The 21,033-nt window shown below is 46.0% G+C and overlaps 1 protein-coding gene across 4 annotated transcripts in view; it reads right to left on the reverse strand.

The window, feature by feature from the left end:
- The window catches only part of TCF20 (transcription factor 20), a 130,188-nt gene extending 118,322 nt beyond the window's left edge, over positions 1–11,866 (reverse strand). For 3 of the 4 annotated variants that reach the window (XM_064656680.1, XM_064656683.1, XM_064656676.1), the window contains exon 1: positions 11,583–11,865. The gene's annotated coding sequence lies outside the window, so the exon portion shown is untranslated. Of the gene's footprint in view, positions 1–11,582 lie in introns of all 4 variants that reach the window. The other variant, XM_064656682.1, reaches the window with a different exon arrangement.
- Positions 11,867–21,033: the final 9,167 nt, after the last annotated feature.

The following is a 21,033-nucleotide window of genomic DNA, read 5'->3' on the forward strand; positions in this document are numbered from 1 at the left end:
CAACCAAGAGCCTGCATAGGCCCTTGCTATGGCAGAAAACAGGAGATCAAGCATGCACGAGGAGATGGCAGGAGAGCAGATGTGAGAAGGAGAAGGTTCAAGTGGTCCCTGAGCTCAGGGTGGTAAGAAATGGCAGCAGAGCACAGCAGCGAGCCCCAGCGTGCACAACGAGCTCAGCCTTCAGCAGCAGCACTGCACCAGGTGACCTGCTAGCTCCTGGTGTCTGCTGTGATAGGCATTTTCAGTACTGATGTGCATGGTACAAGAAATATAGTGTGAACCTTCCACATCAAATAAGGCTGCGCAGTCCATCCATACATTTATTTGGCTATCAGCCAAACTCAGATCCACCAATACCAACCACTTTTGCTTTGAAATAAGCCTTCACTTACAGTTGCACTGAACAGTTGCTGCTCTGTCATTTCAGCACTGATGAGCACTGCAAGCCCTATGGACCCACCAACGCAAGAGGTGGCACAATTTCAAGAGGAATTTACCCGTTCCAGAAGCAGCCAGAAGGTGAGCATCATCAGTGTGACCCTTCAGCCCATATCCCATTCAGTAGGCCTAGAGCCAGGTATCTCCCCACTAGAAGTGGAAACCTGGCTGAATGGTCAGCAGGATATCAGGCAGCTGACCGGCTGCCTGTTTGGGAACATGAGCTGCACAAAGGACACATCAGTGTTGTTCTTTGGTTGTTCCTTATATCTGTTCTGTGTTCCCAAGTCTCAGGATGATTAGCAGCTGAGAAGTGCTGGGTGAGGAAAAGTAGAAAAGGCAAGAATAAGCTGATGTACTGCAAAGGGAAGGTAGCAGCAGTCTGAAGATGGGATCTTACAGCAGGAAAACTGGTTGCTACAGTGTAGAACAGAATCTGGGGAAAACAGGAGGGGTCTGTTCACAGAAAGAAGGCAAGCAAAGGCATGCTACCACAGGGAATGGGAAAGGCCTGTAGCCCAGGGCTGATAAATCAGATATTGCTGCCAAAGTCTTACACCAGCCCCTGAAGCCTCTAGCACTGACCGGGGGTCTCAGCAACAAGCAGGATCTGCCACAAGTGTGCCCACCCCAGAGCCTCAGGTAGTCACTTAAAGTATCTCAGGTCCAGACCGTTAAGGGCCCTGAAGATAAGGACACAGATCTTGAATTCAACATGACACAGTCACATGGAATTCACACAATGGGAAGGATACCTCCCCGTGACAAGGACCACACAGCTGCAGCCCGTGCCTCCCTCAGGCTCCTCAGAGCAAGCGGCTGCACTCCCAGCCAGCCTGCCTTTGTAACCAACCCCCCTGTCCCACCAGAAGGGCCTGAACCCTGGACCATCAGCAGTGAAAGCACAAACCTCCACCTCACGCTCTAAATAATTAAACTCTGTGGGAGCAGCAACAGACTCATAAAACTCTTACACAGACCAAGCCAGTCATTAATGGGGGTCAAAGATGAGCGCTCTATTTTTTTTAAGTGTGCTTTGATGCGTGGGGAGAGTGGTGAGAGGAGATCTTCATTACCCTTCTCTGGTAGATGATGAATTTTTCCTTTCCTGGCTATCAACACCTCCTACTTCCACCCGAACCCCATACTGCTGACAATCAGCCAGCCAGCCAGGGACAATTAGAAGGTGTGTTTGGATGACATCTGTGCCAGCCGGTCACCTGCAGGTAGGGAAGCAAGAGGCCTCACTGAGCAAAGCCAGGCTCTACCAGAGGCTCAGCCGGTGCTTATTACGAGGTTTGGGTTTCCCCAGGGCCAGTGTGATGCTTAAAGTCATGCAAACCACAGCCTCACACACCGTCTCCCCTACAGCAAGGCATGGAGCAGAGCACAAGCCAGTAAAATCTGTCAGGATTATTAGCTTGGGCTCAGAGCCAGAGCTGGGAACTGCCACAAGGGTAGGGAGGCTGCCTGCAGCCCTGCAGGTCAGCAGGAAGGAAGTGGAAGTCCCCTGACAGGCAAGGAGAAGGAGCAGTCAGGAAAGGCAAGACACAGTTGAGAAAAGGTCACAGAAACACTAGTCTGACCCACCCCTTCTAGCCTTAAAATACATATACACACACACACACACACGTGAGCTGCTTGCTACTGTGCTTTGTTCAGACATTTTAAGGAGAGGTCTGCTCTTCCTATTCTATCTGCATTCCCCCAATCCATAACAGCTTTGGAAATGTTTCTGTAGACTTTCCATCAATTAAAGTCTTGGGTGGAGAGAAGAGAAAGCAGGCTGTTTTGGGGAAGAGATCACCACATCAACACAGAAAACTCCCCCAGCAGCAGGCAGGGATGTTGGATGCTCTGTTGTCAGTTCCATTTGCAGCCTGCACCAGCCTAGCTTCTGCCAGCCTAGCTTCTGCTCTCTCTGCTGCATTTGCTTTGTGTGGAGGAGAGGCCACAGGCTGGAAGTGGCTCCAGGATCTCTGCTATTGTGCCAAAAAAGTGACTGGTGTAGCAAGGCCAGCTTTTATTTATTGTTTATAAGTAGTAGTGATAGATGCCCCTTTTTTCAGGTCACTAGAAACCTTCTTCCAACAAACCCCAATACTTGCACGTTCAGAGGGAAGTTAGGAACTTCACACAGAACACCAGCACTCACTCATCTTTCTCAGCATGGCAAAAGCAGCAGTTGCTATTTCCCTTATTCTTGGAAATAAGGGGAAAAATAGCTAGGACTCTTGAGCCTTGGCACCTCTTCCCTCCCACCCTTTGGCTACCAGAGCTACAGTTACTATTCAGGGCAGAAGTGCTTGACAGAGCACACATTCCAGGGGGCTGAGCCATCCCACGTGGCCAGGCTCAAAATGGCAGACAGCGATGAATAGGATAATTAGAAAGTACAACAGAAACCACAACATAAAAACAAGCAGCTTCTATTACAAGAAACAGTTCTATGGCATGGTTAGATCCATCACCCCATATGCTGGGTCGTGGTGCTGCCTCAGGAGCCTGCTGCTATTATCTGTTTGCAATCACATTTCAGCCCATCTTTCTGCTTAATGCATGAAAAGCAAAGCTAATCAGATTCGCTCTCTCTTTCTGCTTAATGTCTCCAGTTCCCAAGCATGCTTTGTACTGCTTCAATTGGTGTTCAGCTAACACTAGCCAGGAGCACGCAGTGGGGAAAAAAACAAAAACAAAAACAAAAACAAAACCCAACTTGGAATTACCTATTACTTTTTAGTCCTTCTTTCCACCTATTATGTCTAAAATTCCTTCTACACTTGAGCTTTGCAAACAAAAGTCAGGAAATTCCCATTTCCCTCTCTACGCCACACCCGGCTCACATATGAGTTCCCTTCTTCAAGCTGCTCCTCCAGTGGTATCTGGGCAATTAATTATAGGACAGAACTATCAGGCTTCCCTCTCACTCTCTGGGATAGCTTTTTAAAATATTTCCTGGCTAGGAACCTCCAGATTAGGATGTCTTCTGTTGGCACTGCAATAGCCTCTCTTTGTTAATCTATCTGAAATGACCATCACATGCTCTCCTACTCCCTCTCCCCCCAGGACTATTTAATTACTGCAGTCCTACATGGGAACTCTCATGCCCTCAGCATTTCCAGTCTAAGGACAAACAGGACCCTGAAATGGCTACTTTTTTCACTGCATTCCTTCGTGCTCCAAAGGGCAGCTGGAGCGTTGCTGGAGTCCACTTCAATACCTGGATCTTCGCTTAGAGCAACCAACACAAAAGCAGAGAAGCTGCCCCCAGACTGGTCAGATTGCATGAAAATTCAGCAAAGAGATCCAGGAAAAGACTGGCTTACTGGAACAGCCCTCATCATGAGCCAGGTTATGCAGCAAAGGAGGAGAGTCACCCATTATAAGCACAGTTGAAGATTTGCCAGAAGAACAACACACACAAAAAAATCAGCAAGTATTTACAGGAGAAGAAAAAGAGATGTAGGTGGAAGACTGAAGTGCCAGGATACATATCTCTATCTAGGAGCACTGAAAAAAGGGAGACTGCAGAGATGAAACCCCAGACAGCCCGTGCATCTGTACACATTCCCCAGCTAATACCCACTGCATCAATCAGAACAATGGCAGCTCCAGAGAAGACCCCGATTATCCAGCTCCTTCACTAACATCTTCCCCAGAGGCTGCACGCATGTGCAAGGGGATGGAAGAAAAACACACTTCTCAATGAGATTACTTACAGCATTTTCTATATTGCTCCATCTCTTATAAATGTATCTTAAAAAAAAATACTGCAGCTGGCTTATAAATGTGTCAGATTAAAAAAAATATATATCCTTGAAAACAAAGACACTTTGTGCTCAGCATATCCAGTGGCATCATTATTTAATATCAATGCACTGATTCTTTCCTTTATTCACTCCATCCTTGGAACACAAACCCCCTGTAACAGCCACCCAGTGTATAATCTTACCATGCAAAGCAACACAACCCTACAATAATCTTTCTCTTGCCATAATGTCTTTGAATACCAACAAGAAGAATTTAGGTTTAAATGCTTAAAAAACCCAACCCAACCAACTGCAGTACAGCATGAAACAAATCTCTAACACTCTCAAGTTGGAGCAAATTCCCTCGTCCCTCCCTGTGACTCTCCTTATTTGAAAATGGCTGCACAAACATTTCTAATTTGCGTACCATACCAATTGCAACCTGCCCCTCCTGACAGGTACAGCTGCTGGGTCAGTCCACACATGCACAGGCTCACTGCATCCTGCTGCCTCTGGCACTGCTCTTCACTGACATCATCTTCACCTTCATGCTGTATAAAATTCACCAGACAGGCATGATATCTACCTCTTCAGCCATAAGGCAATTCCTGTAGGCCAACAGACACCTCTGTCTAGTCTCCCAAATGCACACTCTGATGTGCACTGTGCCCCTGCTAAGCAGACTCTTGGGCATGTGTCTCCCTGGACACACATCTTCCCCACAGGCAGCAAGGGCTAATGCAGATACACCGATCCATCAATGGCAAGGCTGAGGCAGAAACACTATCCATGCCAGTCAGCAGAAGCAAAGTTGCCTTGGCCAGTTCCCCTGGCGTCTGAGCTTCATCACATCTCTGGCTTCGCTGCACCCCTGGAGCAAGATAGTGCCATTCTACAGTACCACAGCAGTGTCTCACAAGGCTTTCCCAATTTCTGCTAGTGCCTGAAAATTAGTTAGCACCTGGAGCAAATGCAAGTCACGGTTTGGAGATAAAGAGACTTCCTCCTGGTGCTGTGGTACCCAACTCCAGGCCTGGCTCAACACGGCATGCAGAAAATTCTCCAGACATTTCCCTCCCCTTGTCATTTATCCCAGACCACCTGATCCCATCAGCTCCAGGGCCTCAGTCTAAACAGCCGCCATCACCGGGTTTGGGGAAGAACTTTCACAAACTCAGCAGGCCGTTTCCTTTTGCCCCCTCATAAGGAAGGATTATGGCTATTATTTTTTGAGCCCTTTAATAATAATATATGAGCCTAATAATAATAATAATTCTTAGGCTCATAGCAACGGGCTCTCAGGAACTACAGTCTGTCTTTTATTGTAGAGGCAGTGAAACTCAACCTTTTCCCTTTTTTTCCCCTTTTGAAAATACTGTTTGGGAATGAAGTCAGCATCTGGAGGCACATGAGTATATCCTAGGGGAAAAGAGGAGGCGTGGAGGGAAAGGGAGGGATCTGAAAACGAAGGCTGAGGGCAAGGCTTCACATTACAACTGAACCAGGCTAATAGGTCACTACTGCTAAAAAAGGGGGGGGGGGCATTTTCACCTTTCTTTCATTCCTTACCTTTCACTGCTGGCAAAACAAATATCGCCCCTCCTGCATGGCAGCTCTGATACGAGCCTGAACCTGGTGAGCAGGTTCAACTCTCTCTCCCAGGAGAGAATAATTCACTTTTTTTATGGTTTTGGGCAAGTCAGCTTTCTGAAAGCTGAGCAAGCTGGATCCATTTAGCACCAGAATAGGCACAAGGCAAAGAATATAGCCAGAGCCAGGAGTAAGGCTGCTCACCCCTCTTAGGATGAGCAAGTGGTTACATTGGTTCAGCCACAGCAAGAAAATCCCTCTTTACCCATGTGAAACTGCAGTTTCATCCAACAAAAATACTGGTCAGCACAAAACAAGGGGCCTAGCTGAAAAAACTGCAATAGAGGTGTTTGCTAAAAACCTTAAACCAGGTAGTTTTAACTATTATTAAGCTCTCCTTACCAAGGCATTTATGAACTGGATGATGAAGGTAGCCATGTAGATAAAGAACAATACTAAAACTGAGCAGACCCAAACCAGACAGAAATATGAGAGGTACTGCAGGATTTCCAATAATAATTCTCCCTATTTCTAAGTTGGACTCTGTTACTATCAAACAAGATGGCTGCCTTCATCACTGTGCTAAAAAATTGTCTGTTTTCATTACAAACTTAACAATTAGTTTCAGGGTGCATTTTTCTTTCCCCATTAGCTTCTACATCATCAGATGAACAAAAATAATGCAGTTTTTTTTATTAAAAAAAAACAAGCCCATATTACTCCACTGTCTTTATTTCTCTCCACCTCCTCTGCTCAATTACTAGAAGCAATTTACAGACAATAAATGTAACTTCACAGCTGCCTGTATGAAGTATTCCCTCCATTTTATAGATGAGGTTACAGGCTATACAGAAATTAATATCAGCGAGGTCTACTTCAAAGCTGGATAAGCAAGAGGAACAGATGCACTCTTAAAGAATACAGATCATGCCTGTACCCTAGTAAAACCAGTAATAAAGAATTAAGAATGTTGCCAGTTGGCTATAAATTCTTTGAATGTATCTGCTTAAATACAGTAACAAACAAAAGCTTGCTTTGAGCTTTTGCTTGGTTTTATTCTGTTTTTATTAGGAACAACATTATGAGATTTCAGATGTACCGCTTGCAGACCAAACATGCTCAGCTTTACTAGTAAACACATGCTTAACTGCTAACTTCATGGACTCGGAGAGGGTCTTCCCAGTTGGTGCACGATCACCTGGAATCTTCAGCCAGAAACTCTGTACATAATTTCAATCGATGAAGATAAGCAAGCCAGGAGAGAATCTAATATTTTCTGACGTAGCCTCATGGGCTTTGGCAGGGCTAGGAGGAGCAAGAACCTACGTCTGTTGTTAGAATTGCCAGCTGTGACTATGAAAAAGCACTAGGAGTAGCAACACTAAGGGGAAAAAAAAAATCCAAAGGTGCAGTTTTGTGCAGGCACTCTTCTGATGATAACTGCTCCTTGAGGCTTAATAAAAATGCACAGCCAACTTGTCTTCTTCCACACATTAGCAGAGCCCAGAAATAGCACTTGAGTCTAGTTATACAACTTCTCCTAGGAAGCAACCACCACCGGCACGCAGGTACTCCAAAGGCTGAGTCATCTGAACAGTCCCTTCAAGGGAAAGTAATCCTATTAAGAATTGGGGTGTTGGTATTGAAGACAAAAAGGAGTGTTAATTTTGGCACTCCTTAATTAGACAGGTTCCACTCCGTCCATTTACTACCAAACCTAACACCTGCAGGTTAGTAAATTCATGATGCTCCTCCATTCACCCCCAAGGTCCTCTCCTGACCCTATCCTCTCTTTAGCCAGCAACTGCCTGTCATTGCTCATATGCTTCCTTATCCCTGACTAACACAAACTAGTATTTGTACAACCACAGAGCTTGGAAAACTGGCCTTCATTTCTAGCCTGCATACAAATGCCAGGCATGCTTAAACCAACAGGGCGTTGTGGGTTCTGTGCTGTGACCAGCTTAAAACCAAAAGCCGTATCATGCACGCATCAAAAAATAGGTAGGCTTCAAGATGGACCAAAAACACAACACCAAAGGATTTGGACTTGTAAAATCTCACATGGGGAGAGCTGATAAAACATAATCAATTTTCTAGCAGAACTGCCATTCTCTGCATTTTCACTGCAGCAAGTGCCGATGTTCGTGCCCACTGTGCCCTTTACTCAAGCCTGAAATGGTGTCACACTCAGCAGATGTAGCTGCTGCAGAAAGTGCCTGCCCAGCAGTGTCCACGCACAGAGCACACAACCCATGCTCCCCTTTCCAGTCAAGGTCTGGGGTGTTCATGCCGACCATCAAGCCTCAAAATCTCCCAACAGCTGCACAACATCAGCAGGAGGAGAGGAGACATAATGGGCTGAGGTTTTAACTGGCACCCCAATGTAATCGGCAACGCTACAGGAGTCCAGAACTCGACTCTTACCAGGATCCCAGTCCAGCAGCCCCCATCCGCTCCACTTGAGGACAGGCCACAGCACTCCTCCCTCTCCTAAACTCTTCCAAAGGGGATGGACTGGGAAAGAAACCAGTGGCTGGGAATTTTATTTTTGAGGTTGGTAGATCTGTTGTGGAGACTGATCCACTGATATTTTTCTAATATAAGGAACATATAAGATGCCTGGAATTTGATATCTGCTCTTTAATTAAATTGAAATAAGTAAATCACAGCCTGTTGCCATGGAGAATGAACAGACACAGCCTCTTGACTCCAGGGCAGGATCAAGCAGGAGAGGCAGACAAGGCTGTGAAATTAAAAACACCTATTTTAAAGCAAATGGTCTTGATAATTAGCAAAAAATGTGGCATAGGGAAATAATATAACCATATGGCAGGAAGTGGTTTTCAAGGTGAACTACAAAGCTGTTTTAAATAAATGAATAAACTGCTGGAGCTGCTGGGTCACCCACAGAACCATATACGCAGGATTAAATGTGATTTGAAAAATACACCAAAAAATAGCAATTAGCTCTTCTTTAACTTTCCTGCCTATAGCCTGTACCTGTGTCTGTTCCTATTTTTTAAGGACTTATTTCAAGTGATTAATGTTTGCACCTATTTGCAGTTACCAGAAAGCCATCAAACTCACACGTTTTCAAAAGCCTTGAGGTTCACCCTGAAGCGAGAACTAAGTTTATGGGATATAAAACCTTTTATCTTTTACTCAGTGTCATTACACAATCCTGGTCAGGTCATCAGAAACTAATAATCTTTCCTGAATCTGGGCATCCTTATTATGGACTTCCATGACAAAGTGACTTTGGAGGGAATTTGCCCTCCAAACACCATGTGCCCCATCCTGTGCTACACCTCTGAAAAAGCACAGCTCAGAGAGCCAAAAGGTAACACTAGTCTGTCAGTGGGAGGCAGCGCATCCAAGCCTGGCTGGTGGACAAGAGCCCTGCACGCTCCCTTCCCAGTTTACTCAGAGCACAGGGCATCAAAATATTCCACTCCTTATAAGATACTTCTGCTCTGCTCAGATCGGAAAGGGCCACAGCAAGGAGATTCCCTCATTACCTCTTTGAGCCCAGCCAGGACAAATCTGAGCAAGACTGTCTAACAATTTCCATTGAGCATGTGGCCAAAGTGCATCAAATTCAAATAGCTTAAAATACTTGAAATGAATTGTACCTGATGATTCAGTTTCAAAAATGCACTGCACATTTTTTTGAAGGGAAGGGACAAATGAACTTTTGCTTTAAGCCTCCCATCCACTCTACAGAAAAAGCCAACCTTTTTTTCATATTTTATGAAGACACAAGTTGTCAGCCACAATTATTACTGTTCTACAGATGCTAATGACCAAAATGAAACAAACTATCAGCGTCCCAGCCCAGACCCTGGTAACACAGCTGGTTACATTAAAAACCAGTCACATTCACAGCCCTCAGCAGCAGAACTTGATCTGGCTATTGACAAGTTGCCCTCTGTTTTCCACCATGACCAAGAAACATCCGCAAAGGGAGGGGAGTTGGGACAGGAATCTTGGGAAAAGAAGGAGTTGTGGAAAAATGCACAATAAAAATCAGAATTCTCTACTTTCGCAGTTTTGCCCAGTTTTGGAACATTTGCTGCTTTAACTGAAGCCACACTACGTAAGATTTTTCGCCTCCATTAAAAATAAACTCCAGGTCCAAGTCTACATGAAGACAGGTATAAACTTGCAGATCTGGTTCACCCTGAAGGACACCAACAAGGACCCCAACGCCACTCCTTAAAAATGCTCGGGTGGGGGCAGCACACATGAGCTAACTCATACTGTTTGAACAGTCAAGGCTCATAGCAGTATCTGCTCAACCTCTTCACTCATTTACTCCCTCTCTTTCCAAACCCTGCAGTGAGAGGAGCTGTGAAACACCTCGGGACATAATAGCTGCACTGGAAGGTGCTACACACTCTTGGCTTCCACGCTCCCCACCACCTTCCCTGGCATGCCATCAGTTTCCTACTGCTTGAACCACAGTCCTGCACCACCACATGAACATAAATGGCTTTGCCAGAAACTGTTTCTGCCCTCACAGCCACCTGGCAACAGGTGGCTTGTTCCTCCTGACCTCCTAGCTCTAGTTATCTTTAATTCTGACTTAAAAAAAAGATATTTAACACAATTATCAAGGCTGGCCAAGCATCTCCCTCTGAAAGGGAACTGCAGTTTCTTCTCTGTCCTCACAAGCCAAGATAACCGCGCAGAGGGAAGCTCCTTCCCCAAGAACACTCCCAGTTGGACAGAACAAGGGTTAAGGGGCACCTCCAGAGTCAAGGGCTACCTCATTAAAACTCAAGCCCAGTGGCCACTTGGCATACGAAGGAAGATGCTGACCATGCCCAGGAGCAGACTATTTTCATATCACAGCATAGAGAGTCGCAAGCCAAAAATAAAATAAAAATAAAAAATAAAAAAACACCATCCCTCACACATAACACTGTTCCCTTCAGCAGCACTGAACCATACACACCCCGAAGGGAGAGCACTTGCCGTGCCAAGCACCCTGCCCAGGCTGTCCACAGGCCCCATTCCCATCACTGTTGGCGCCCCAGCTCCCTGCAAGCTCCTCCTGCACCCCCAGCCCACCTCCCCATGACCCCCTTCTCCCACCCACAAACTTCTCCTGACCTACATGCCCCCAGCACTCTTTCAAGCGTCACACTCTCCACATCCACAGGCAGTAAAACCCGGGGAGAGGGCTTCCCAAACAAGCAGCCTTGCTGGGGTATTTCTCAGCCGTCGGTGTGGCTGCCGGGCCTCCCAGCGGGAGTTTCCAGCCGTAAACCTCGGCGGCTCGAGGAGCGTGTGGCACACGTGCTGCCCCCGCCACTGTCAACAACTTCCAGCCACGATCCCAGTGGGCAAGTCCCGGTGGGCGACGGGCTGCCTACCACCGCCAGCAGTAATCTGGCTTGGGAAAGGCAACTCGTAAGCAGGACGGCGCTTTAACAAAAATAAAGATCGCCTTAATATTATCCTTAACAGCCAGAAAGGTCACTACGTGGGGGTCCATAAGGGGGGGAGGGAAGGAGGATGGGTGTGGGGAGAGAAAGGAGAGGGGTGGCAATGCACACCCCCCCTCGGCTTTAACTGTTTGATCGCCGTAAAATATGAAGTAACATGAAGGAACTGGAGATTAACGAGCAGGACAGGAACCCACCCGCGGGGACTACCCAAAGCCCCCGCCCGCCCTTCACACGCGGGAAGGCGGCGGAGGGACGCGATGGGGGCGGGTTCCCCTCCCCGGGGGGGTGGAAAAGAAATAACAGCAAAGGCCGCACACGCCGGGGTCACACACACCCCACCGCCGCTTACCTGTGCGGGCCGGCGGCCCTCAGGGTCCCATGGCAGCCCCGCCCCGCCCCGCCCCGTCCCGCCCCGTCCCGCGGCGGGCACAGGAGCTCCGGAGTCTTTGTTGCGTGGAGGGGACCGGGAACGGGAGCGAGTCCTGTCAGCTCATGTGACACGGCGGGCTCGGTCTCCGCTGCTCCTCCTCGCTGCTCTCCCCTGCCCTGTACCCTGCCCGCCCTCCGCCGGCGCTCGGCGCAGGCCCCGCAGCCGGGCGCGGGTCTCAGGCCCGACTGGCTGCTGGCGGAGCGGCGGCGGCGGCGGGGGAGGAGGAGCCGGCGGCGGGGCGGGCTCCGCGGCGGGGCCGGGCGCGGAGGAGGGCGAGGAGCGCTCGGGCAGCTCCCAGCGCTGCCTGCCTGGAGCGGGGGGTGGCGGGGTAGGGCGGGCGGTGCCCGGGCCCTGCGCCCCGTCCTGTGCTATTCCTCCCCCCCCCGCCCCCCGCCAGACTCCCGCCCCGGGGGAGATAACACGGACCCCTGAGCACGGGATTTATTCCCTCCTGAGGCTGCTGGTGGTGCACGTGGGGCCCTGATGCACAGGCCTGGGCCTGCCGCAGCAGTCAGGAAAGTAAATAAAAACGTAATTATATGCTGTCTAGTTGGAGCTCGCAATGAAAGAGAGGAAAACCCATCGTTTTCTCTAGAAGAGATCTGAGAAACAGCAGTACGGAGTCAGATCAGCATCCTGCCTCCCAGAGTGCTGAACAGACAAACCCTAGTAGTCGGCTGCCCAAGATGACTCCCCCCATGACCTGGTGATGTTGTGGTCAGGCACTTCCCTGCTGGGGAAACAGCTAGGGTCTCCGTATTTAATAGCTCCCAAAGGATTTTGCCTAATAATACATTCAATATTTTTGTTTTTGAACCATGTGAAGTTTTTGTGTCTGCTACATCATGCAGCATCCAGCTTTCTTCTTCAGACAGCATTTAGTCATCTCCTTTTATTTGCCAAACTCTAAGCAAGGGGCAGAGAGATCACCTTCCTGTAGCTTTTTTATACCCCAATATGCTATTTTTCTTCACAATCCCAGTCTAAAAAACGTACCACCACCAAGCCAGGCCTTGTATAGGACACAGGCGACATTCTATCAGAAATGCAGACGGCTCAGAAAACCTCAGACTCCTTCATGAAATAGAACCACAAATTCAATGAGCAGCTTCCCTGCTGCTCTACTCAGTCCCAAGATTGCTCCTACACTGGCATCAGCTTCCTACACACCATAACTGACATTAAAAAACAGCACCCTGCAAGCCAGCACACACACAAGAACCTACAGAGCACCCAACTTCCTCTATAAAGCAGATGCAATAAGACCAGCAGCCATCCACAACACACCAAGAAGCTGTGAGATTCAGCCAGCCCTGCAGATATTGTTGCACCTGCTCTGAGCGGAACATTGGTGATTTGCTTTATCCACCAAGGGTCACTCTTCCATAAAACAGATATGAATTTACTGCAATAAAGATATGACAGCAACAACGGCAATTTTGGAAAATCACTTTTCAAGGAATCAAGGTTTGTTTGGTATTTGTCTAGTGCTACCAAAATTAACAGGGACTGGCACATTAGCTTTCTGACCACATTAGCTTTCTGCCAGTCTGTTTTTCTGCTTATTATTTTATTTTTATCTCTACTGTAGCATTCCCTCCTTCAACCACGTGCTCCTGATAGTGATAATATTCCACGCTAAAATCCACACGTAAAAAAAATCTCTTAAACTACTGTCCCTGAAAGGTTGGTTTTTTTCCTGTGTCTCTTCTCCTAACCTTCAGGCTCTCCCTTTCACAACTCATTACAGGAAGCAAATCCGCAGATGAAAACTTAAGAAATAGAATCAGATACCACCAGAGCATCAAACATGAAATATGCCAGCACTGCTTCACAGACAGCATCAATGCCCTTCCTCCCATAGCAAAATGCTGCAATTCTTTGTTCCTGCATGTACTCTTCCTGAATCTCTACAGTTCATCACTTCATCCAGCACATGAGATACCCTTACAGAAACCATGTGAATGAAACTAAATAATTGCTGCCTTAGAACGAGCGCATACAGTCAGACAGTAAAGGACATTAGGGGGGTATTTGTCAGACAGCAACAACTTGAACCCATCAATCCTTTACCCCAAAGGAGACCTACAAAACCTTCCCAAAAGCTAAAGCTCAGCATTAAAACTTATAATCCCTCGATACTAAAGCTCATGGATTTAACAGAGTTGTTGCCTCCCTAGCTGGTTACAGCCTCCCTGCTGACTTCTCCCTTTGTCACCAACACAAACAACTCTTTTTCACTTGTGCTCCATCAGAGAAACAGCAGCCTGTCACTCACTGCTCACACCCCTTTCCGCTTCATAGGTGCTCCTTTTTTTTCTCAAGTGGTCCAGTTGATTAATATAATTAGATTAAACTAAGAGCAATTGTATCTAACCTGTAGTTAGCTTGAATATTGCTGCTTTCTGTCAGATCTGATAAAGAGACCCTGAGCCCAAAAGCTTGTTTGCTTTTCTAGTTCTATCAGTTGATCTAATACAAGATATTACCTTTCACCACAAACCTTGCTTCCCTAGGATCTTTAGACCACCACAGCTACCATTCCACTTCTAATGTCTTGCCTGCCTTAACCGATTCTTCCATATTCTCTTATCCATGAAGTAGAATATGGTAAAATGTATTCCCTTCTGTATCAGTTCTTATATTATTTTCCTAAACGTAATATCCAAGTACTTTCTAGGACTGCATTAGCTGATCTGACTACCATCTGTCACATGAACACTTTGTTTTTCTTTTTCTTGTTCTCTCCCCAGGAAGAAAATTATGTATGGAGCAAAGTGTTTTGGCTTCATGAGGGTTTTCTTCCCCTTTCCTCTATTCATGTTGCTCTGCATTTACACCAGAGAAAATGAGGACAATGGCAGTTACTGTGATAGACCTTATTTCCCAGGGAAGCTAATTTCAGTGTTGAGCCACCCATAGAAATAGTCTCCAGCACAAAGCAACATTTTACTATGTCATTCCCCAGCAAAGAAAAGCTAATCCATATTCTTGACATTTAGGACAGAAATTTCCTAAGGAAAGAACAGCGTTTTCCTTTCTCCAGAAAAAAAAGAGTTTCAACATGTGATCCTCAGTATGCGACGTTCAAACAGATTGTTGCAGATTATTAACATACAGGCCAGCGCTCTATACGGTTATAAATAGGAAAATCTGGAAACCAAAAAGAGTAACACGCCTTTTAATTGCACTGAGGCAGATTATCATGGGACAGCTTGGAAGGGAAATGGAGACAGACTATTTCATGTTAAAAAAAAATAGAGAGAATTTACTTATGTGTAAGGAATCACACTGCTGTTCCTCAAAGAGGAACCCTGAATGATCCCACGTGTCTACAAAGGCAGTAGGTACAACATACGAGCTACTGAAAGACAGAAACTGAGGTGAAGAGAGGAATCATCTGTGCTCAAGCACTGAAAGCAGAAATACCAGAAGACCTTGGGGAGACAGTAGACAGCAGATTTAATACGTTTTTGCAATGTGATATGGCAGCAAAAATCATGCAGTTAATTTAATTTGGGGTTGTAAAGGCAGAGACCTCTTCTCAGAGATATAGGCAATAGTCCCATTTTTTAATATAGTGGTGAGACCGCAGTTCGAAGACATGTTCAGTTCTGGACAACATGGTGCTAGGTACATGTCAACAACTTGGAGGGAAATAAAAAAAAGAGGAACATAAAATGATAAAAAAGCTGGAAGGGATTACAGCATGTGTAGGTTGGCCAAATAACAACTGTGAAGAGCATCATGGGAATTGCATATGAGAACTTCAGGGGTGCAGAAGCACCAGGGAGCGAGAAAGACTGTTTAGGGTTGTCTGAGTGAGTAGAAATGATATAAATGTAAATTAAATTAAGCAAAGAAAACATTAATCTACAAGACTGCAAGACAGCATCCCAGAGGAGCTCTCATCACCTGATTCACACAGGACTATGGAGCAAAGCACACAAGAAACCACTAAAGAAGCCCTGACTGCAGGAAGGGTTTAAATGAGGATAATATGCCTTTGGGACATCTGCAGAGCAATAGGTCTCAGCCCAGGACATGGTAGAAATTTCCCTTCTCCACACTATTACTGGAGAGACTTGTAGACCAAAATAACCATGCGGGAAACCTTGGAGGGAGTCTTGTATTCAGAGGGGTTGGGAGGGGGAGGTGTATAGTCAGAATTTTTCCTTTTTATCACTGTGATTTTCTGGTTTATCATCTGGAAGGAACAGCAGTGATGTCACTCCTTGTGTTTTAATATACATTCCCTTGGATTACACAGATCTTTGAGAAGACAAGCGCTTACCTCTTCCAAGAAGCCTGTGGCATCCAGATACAGCAGTTAATTGGAAAGAAAAAATTCAGAGGCTGTAATATTCCATAAATAGAGGGATGAGACTAAGATAAGATCTACCATAGGAAAGACAACTTGAGTACCACTAACACCTTTACATTACACTGTGCCATCATATATTCTGACCTGTCTGTCATACAGAAAAGGAGACCTGACAGTATAATATGTTGCTCCCACGTAAGGGCTGATACACCATGTTGCTGCTCAGCCTGGATGTGCCACAGACATGTTGCTGGGAGGGGAAAGGAAAAAAAAAAAAAAGCCCTAACAACTTTATAGATGTTCTTTAGGGAGTTCGAATGTCCTTTCTGATTTGGTCTATATTTTTTTTAACAACACCCCTTAGGGGAGGCATGTGCTGTGATCATTATCAGCCCAACCATACACAAAGCACACAAGGGTATAGTCCCCCATAACTGTTGAACTTAAATTGCCTTTCTCTACTTAGAAATGTCATGATCTTCATGAAGGAAACCTTTCTGCTTATTTATTTAAACAAAAAACATGGCCTAACGTGCAAATATAAGTGTACCAACATTTGAATTTGAGATAGTCTTGTAAGGAATTGCTGAAGCATATGCTAAAATTAATTCATCACCTCCCCTACTTTCTCACAAACCTCTGACTATTTCACTTGCACTTTGCTTAATGGTCCATCTTCCTCAGGACAACATATGTTACAAACCTCTCTGTAATTTCATGCTCTTACCTTGCAGGCTATGCTTAAAGAGAAGAAAAGAAAAAAAAAAAAGAAAAAGGAAGCACTTTCTCCTTTCTTTTAAATGTAGCTCTTTTCTAAGTGCTAGGACAGGCACTGTCAGCTCTGAAAATTCAAGATTAATCAAGCAATTAAGAATTGCTATCTAGTGACTTATCATGACTGGAAATGAGAGATGCTGCATTCATTTTAGCTCTGCAAGAACCCAAAATAGCTAACCTGATTTTTATGGACAGCAAGATTATTTTAAATCTTTTGGGAAGGAGAAGGAGAAGAGTTACAATTCCTTCTATTAAACTGTTTCCTTCAGAACACCCATCTGCGTTTTGCACATTCCTTAGCCAAGGGCGGGTCTGTACAGAGGGCCATGCTGGAAGAGCTGCTGTACTTCGGATTCACACCCTGCCTTGACCTGAATGAGTCTGGAAGCATTCAGAAATCCCCAGAGCAGGAGCCGAGATGAAGTTTTGCTTTCTCTTCCCATGTGCCAGCACAGCGCTGCTTGAATAAACAACCCAACCGAGCAGAAATTACATCACCTTCAAACTGTGGTTTCTTTTAAACATTGAAAAGAATGGTAAGCATTTCCATTCATGTAATTATCAGCATTATCACCTCTCCTCACACCTCCTTCTCCAGATCTAATTGGTGCAATGGTAGGGACTTCCCTGCCTCCCCTCCTTGCGAGTGGAGAGAGCCTTTGCAACTCAGCTGCAGCCATTTGCTTTCCTCTCCACAAGTTCAGTAACTTCTTCGGGAATCAGAAAGACTTTATGGGGTGAATGAGCAACAATTCAGCACACTCCCTCTCTAAACATTTATTTGGGGAACTACAGCATACATATTTTGGCTTTCTATGGTAATTTGGCTCTCATGAGCTTTACTTAGTGCCAAAATGGTAGATGCATCCGTAAAAGAGAGGAGTAACTTCTCCAGCAGCTCTGCTACCTCAGCAAACAAACTGCAGCCAGACAGGCGTGAGTCTGATTGATACCTGCATGAGAAATCAAAAATGAAAAGCAAAGTGCTGCAGAAAACGGTGCTGGTGACTCAGGAAGAAACTTTTTTCCCCCTAAACTAAAAGGAGCTCAGCAGCTCCTACTTTCCCAGCTACTGGCTCCTACCTGGACAACCTGGTGCAAATAAGAACATAGGAACCTGAATTCTGTTCCCAACTTCACCTTTGACTGTCTGCAATTTCTGAAAAGTCATTAAGTTCCTGAGTCTCCATTTTTTCCATATATGAAGCTGAAATGACATACTGAGCCTTGCAAGAACTTCTGCAACCTTTGATTTTAATGGCACGTGTCAGTGCCAAAAGCACCATTACGAACATTACAGTGCTAATTCTCTCACAAGGGAGGGAAGCTCACTGTGCTACGGGTATTTTGGGTACAATTATTACCCCTGGAAGTGCTCAGATATCACGGCACAAAATTGTAGGCAGACGAATCTTTCAGATGGGATAGAAACCAGAGGCCCTGACAGGTTATTAAAAGACATAACGTTTTGAAGAAGCCCATATGCTAGCTTTTTCATGTTCACCCTGTTCCAATTTGGATAATTACATTCTGACTCCTTAAGGCAGGGTGGCTGACCTGCCTGGCCCTACCAGCTGTATATCCAAATCTTCACGTGGCCCAGACCGATACAACACAACCCACATATTTCAAAAAGGGGAAGGAAAAGAGGAGCTCCAGGAGAGGTTCATCGGTTAGTGAAGAGAAGCCTCCCTCCTGGAACAGGAGCCCTCCCAATCCTGCCAAAACAGTCCTTGCTTCAGAAGCTGACAGCTTGTCCTGCTGTCTCACTTTTCCTGGGAACCTGCCTGGTATTGTCAAAGCACCATCACCCTTTGTCCCCAGATAGCTCTACCATTGCAGCACTGATGCTGTGAACCTTGAAGATCCACAGCTCATAACACAGTCCAGCAGTTTACAGGACTGGTTAGTATTAGGGAAGGACCTAGTAACATACTAGTTACTAATAGTAACCTGCATTTCTATTTTATCATTAACAAAGAAAAACATTTCATCCCTCACAGTAAGCGGAAACTGGCTTGCCCTAAAATCAAGCAACGGAAGATCCTGAAGATTCACATTCTCCTCTTCCCTTGGAGATCACCGATGCTGCTCCTTTTTATTTATAAACTCTCAATGATAACTTCACTGTGCATAGCAAATCTTGACCACCACAGAATCCCAAAACACAGGAAGAGTGGTGTCTGAGCCTTCATCAGCTTCCTGACATAGTAAAGAAGAGAAGCAGCAAATGGTGCAAAGGTTTTTTTCATAATGGACACACCATAAATTTTTCCAAACCCAAGATAAGATGCCATTTCCAAACGGTTAAAGAAGGTGGTGGCAGCTCCAAGCAGCCCCAAACATCTGGCCAATTTTGCATTTCAGACACCAGTCTGACCAAATGATGGTGTCAGCAGCCACTCTCCTGTCCCTTGCATGGGCAGCCCTGTGCCAAGACAGCAGACATTGATATCTGATGAGGCAATTGCTCCAGACTTCATGGATGCAAAGGAGGGGCATCTGTCCTGTCCTCATCTCTTCATAGGTGCTGGTGGCACCTGAGCTATGGTGCAGAGCTGTGAGGAGTGTCAGAGTCACCAGCCCCAGAGGTTGAAGACAGTCACAGCTGGGGATGTTCTGCATGGCTGTAGCTGTGCACTCCTGGGAGCCTGTGGTCTGGGGGTTACCAGGGAAGCTGGCAGGGGATGTGGGCACGCAGGGGACAGGAAAGAGAGCAGAGAGGACCTAGGGCACCATCTGGTGGCTTTACTCACTGCCTTCCCTAAATCCCTGTCTCACAGGGTCATAATATCGCATGGCCAAGGGCTGAAGAAACATCAGGTCTTTCCAAGAGACAGCCCAGCTGGAACAAGAGACTCCGGCCCTTGGCCCAGACTTGCACACCCTTAGGGCACTGCTGGCTGAGACAGCGGTGCAAACCAGAGCAGTAATAACCATTTCTCCTGGGTGCTGTTCAGTCAAGCATCTACCTTGACAAAGAATCAGCCCTAGCTGGGTATTTAGAGTTGATTTGCAATAGTGACATCCCTGAGAGGGCTGAAGAAGAGAAGACAGAAGTGACGAAGGAGAACACCTTGGACATACATTTCATTGGCGTTATCCACCACACTAAGGTCTTGTTTACAGATAAAGGCAAAATATAGTTTGCATGTGTCATATGACAAAACGGTACCCATGCAAGAGCTTGTCCTCTGCAGAAAAGGATCAAACCAACAAACCGACGAACTGTTCAAATGCACCCTGGTTTTCCCCTTCTCAAATTAGGATCTGCTGTAAAGCATTATGAAGGAGTCGATTTAAAGGGAATAGATGACATCAGTGTCACCAATACCCTTTGCAGCAATGCCAGATAACACTGAGGATGATGACAGTGAGAGACTGCATCTCTCGGGACCAAAGGCTCATGCCTGGTGAAGAGGGCAAAGGATCCTAGTGCTAATATGGGACCTCCTTTAGAAGAAGGCAAGCAGTGCATTTCCACCTCGCACCACTGCTTACTTTGATAACGAGTCTCCACTTCCCTGGAATCCTGTCAGTAGAAAAGGATAATTCAACACCTGGGAATCAAAGATTATACCACTATAACAAGAGAGCCTGCTCTGTGCATAACAACACCGTTCTGGGAGAAGCAAGTGGATCTGAGACCTTTCTGGACACAGTTTTTAAGACAAATCTATTCTCAGCATTCAGATTAAAGCAAAATGTGTAGGGTGAACACAACAAGCCAGTCACCGCTTCTCCCCTTTGTGGAGCTGGGGGAGCCGATCCTTAATTCCCCTTTTTTTTCCCCAATTGCTCAACACTCAAAAGAAGGAACTTGTTTCCTCTTGCTAATAATATGCATTTTCTGCACTTATTCTCATGGGCCATAGAGCCAGGTAAGACAAAAAGACCAAATGACGACAAAAAGACTAAACGACTGCCTTGTTCCTGAACAAATCTCTGCTACAAAGTAGCTATAACAATATTATATAAATTATGTTTCCTAGTCTCTCCTACCTGTGCCTGCAGGCATTTCCTCATACCTCCTTGGAATCTATACCATTTAGAAACATTCCTGCTCCCACAGCCTTCTGCTGTATGCCTTTCACATGCTCTGTCGCTGCTGTGCTGCCCATGGCGCACGATGCCAAAGAAGTGATTTTAGATTGTGGCTACACAGATCTAAACTTCCTTTCTCTCACGAAGCAGCTTTCTACCCTTCCTTGCAGGGCCAACCCAAAAGCCATTGAAATCAACACAGCGACTCCCCCTCCCTCCCCCCTT

This window comes from Pseudopipra pipra, chromosome 5 (assembly GCF_036250125.1).
Source record: "Pseudopipra pipra isolate bDixPip1 chromosome 5, bDixPip1.hap1, whole genome shotgun sequence".
Lineage (NCBI taxonomy): Eukaryota > Metazoa > Chordata > Aves > Passeriformes > Pipridae > Pseudopipra > Pseudopipra pipra.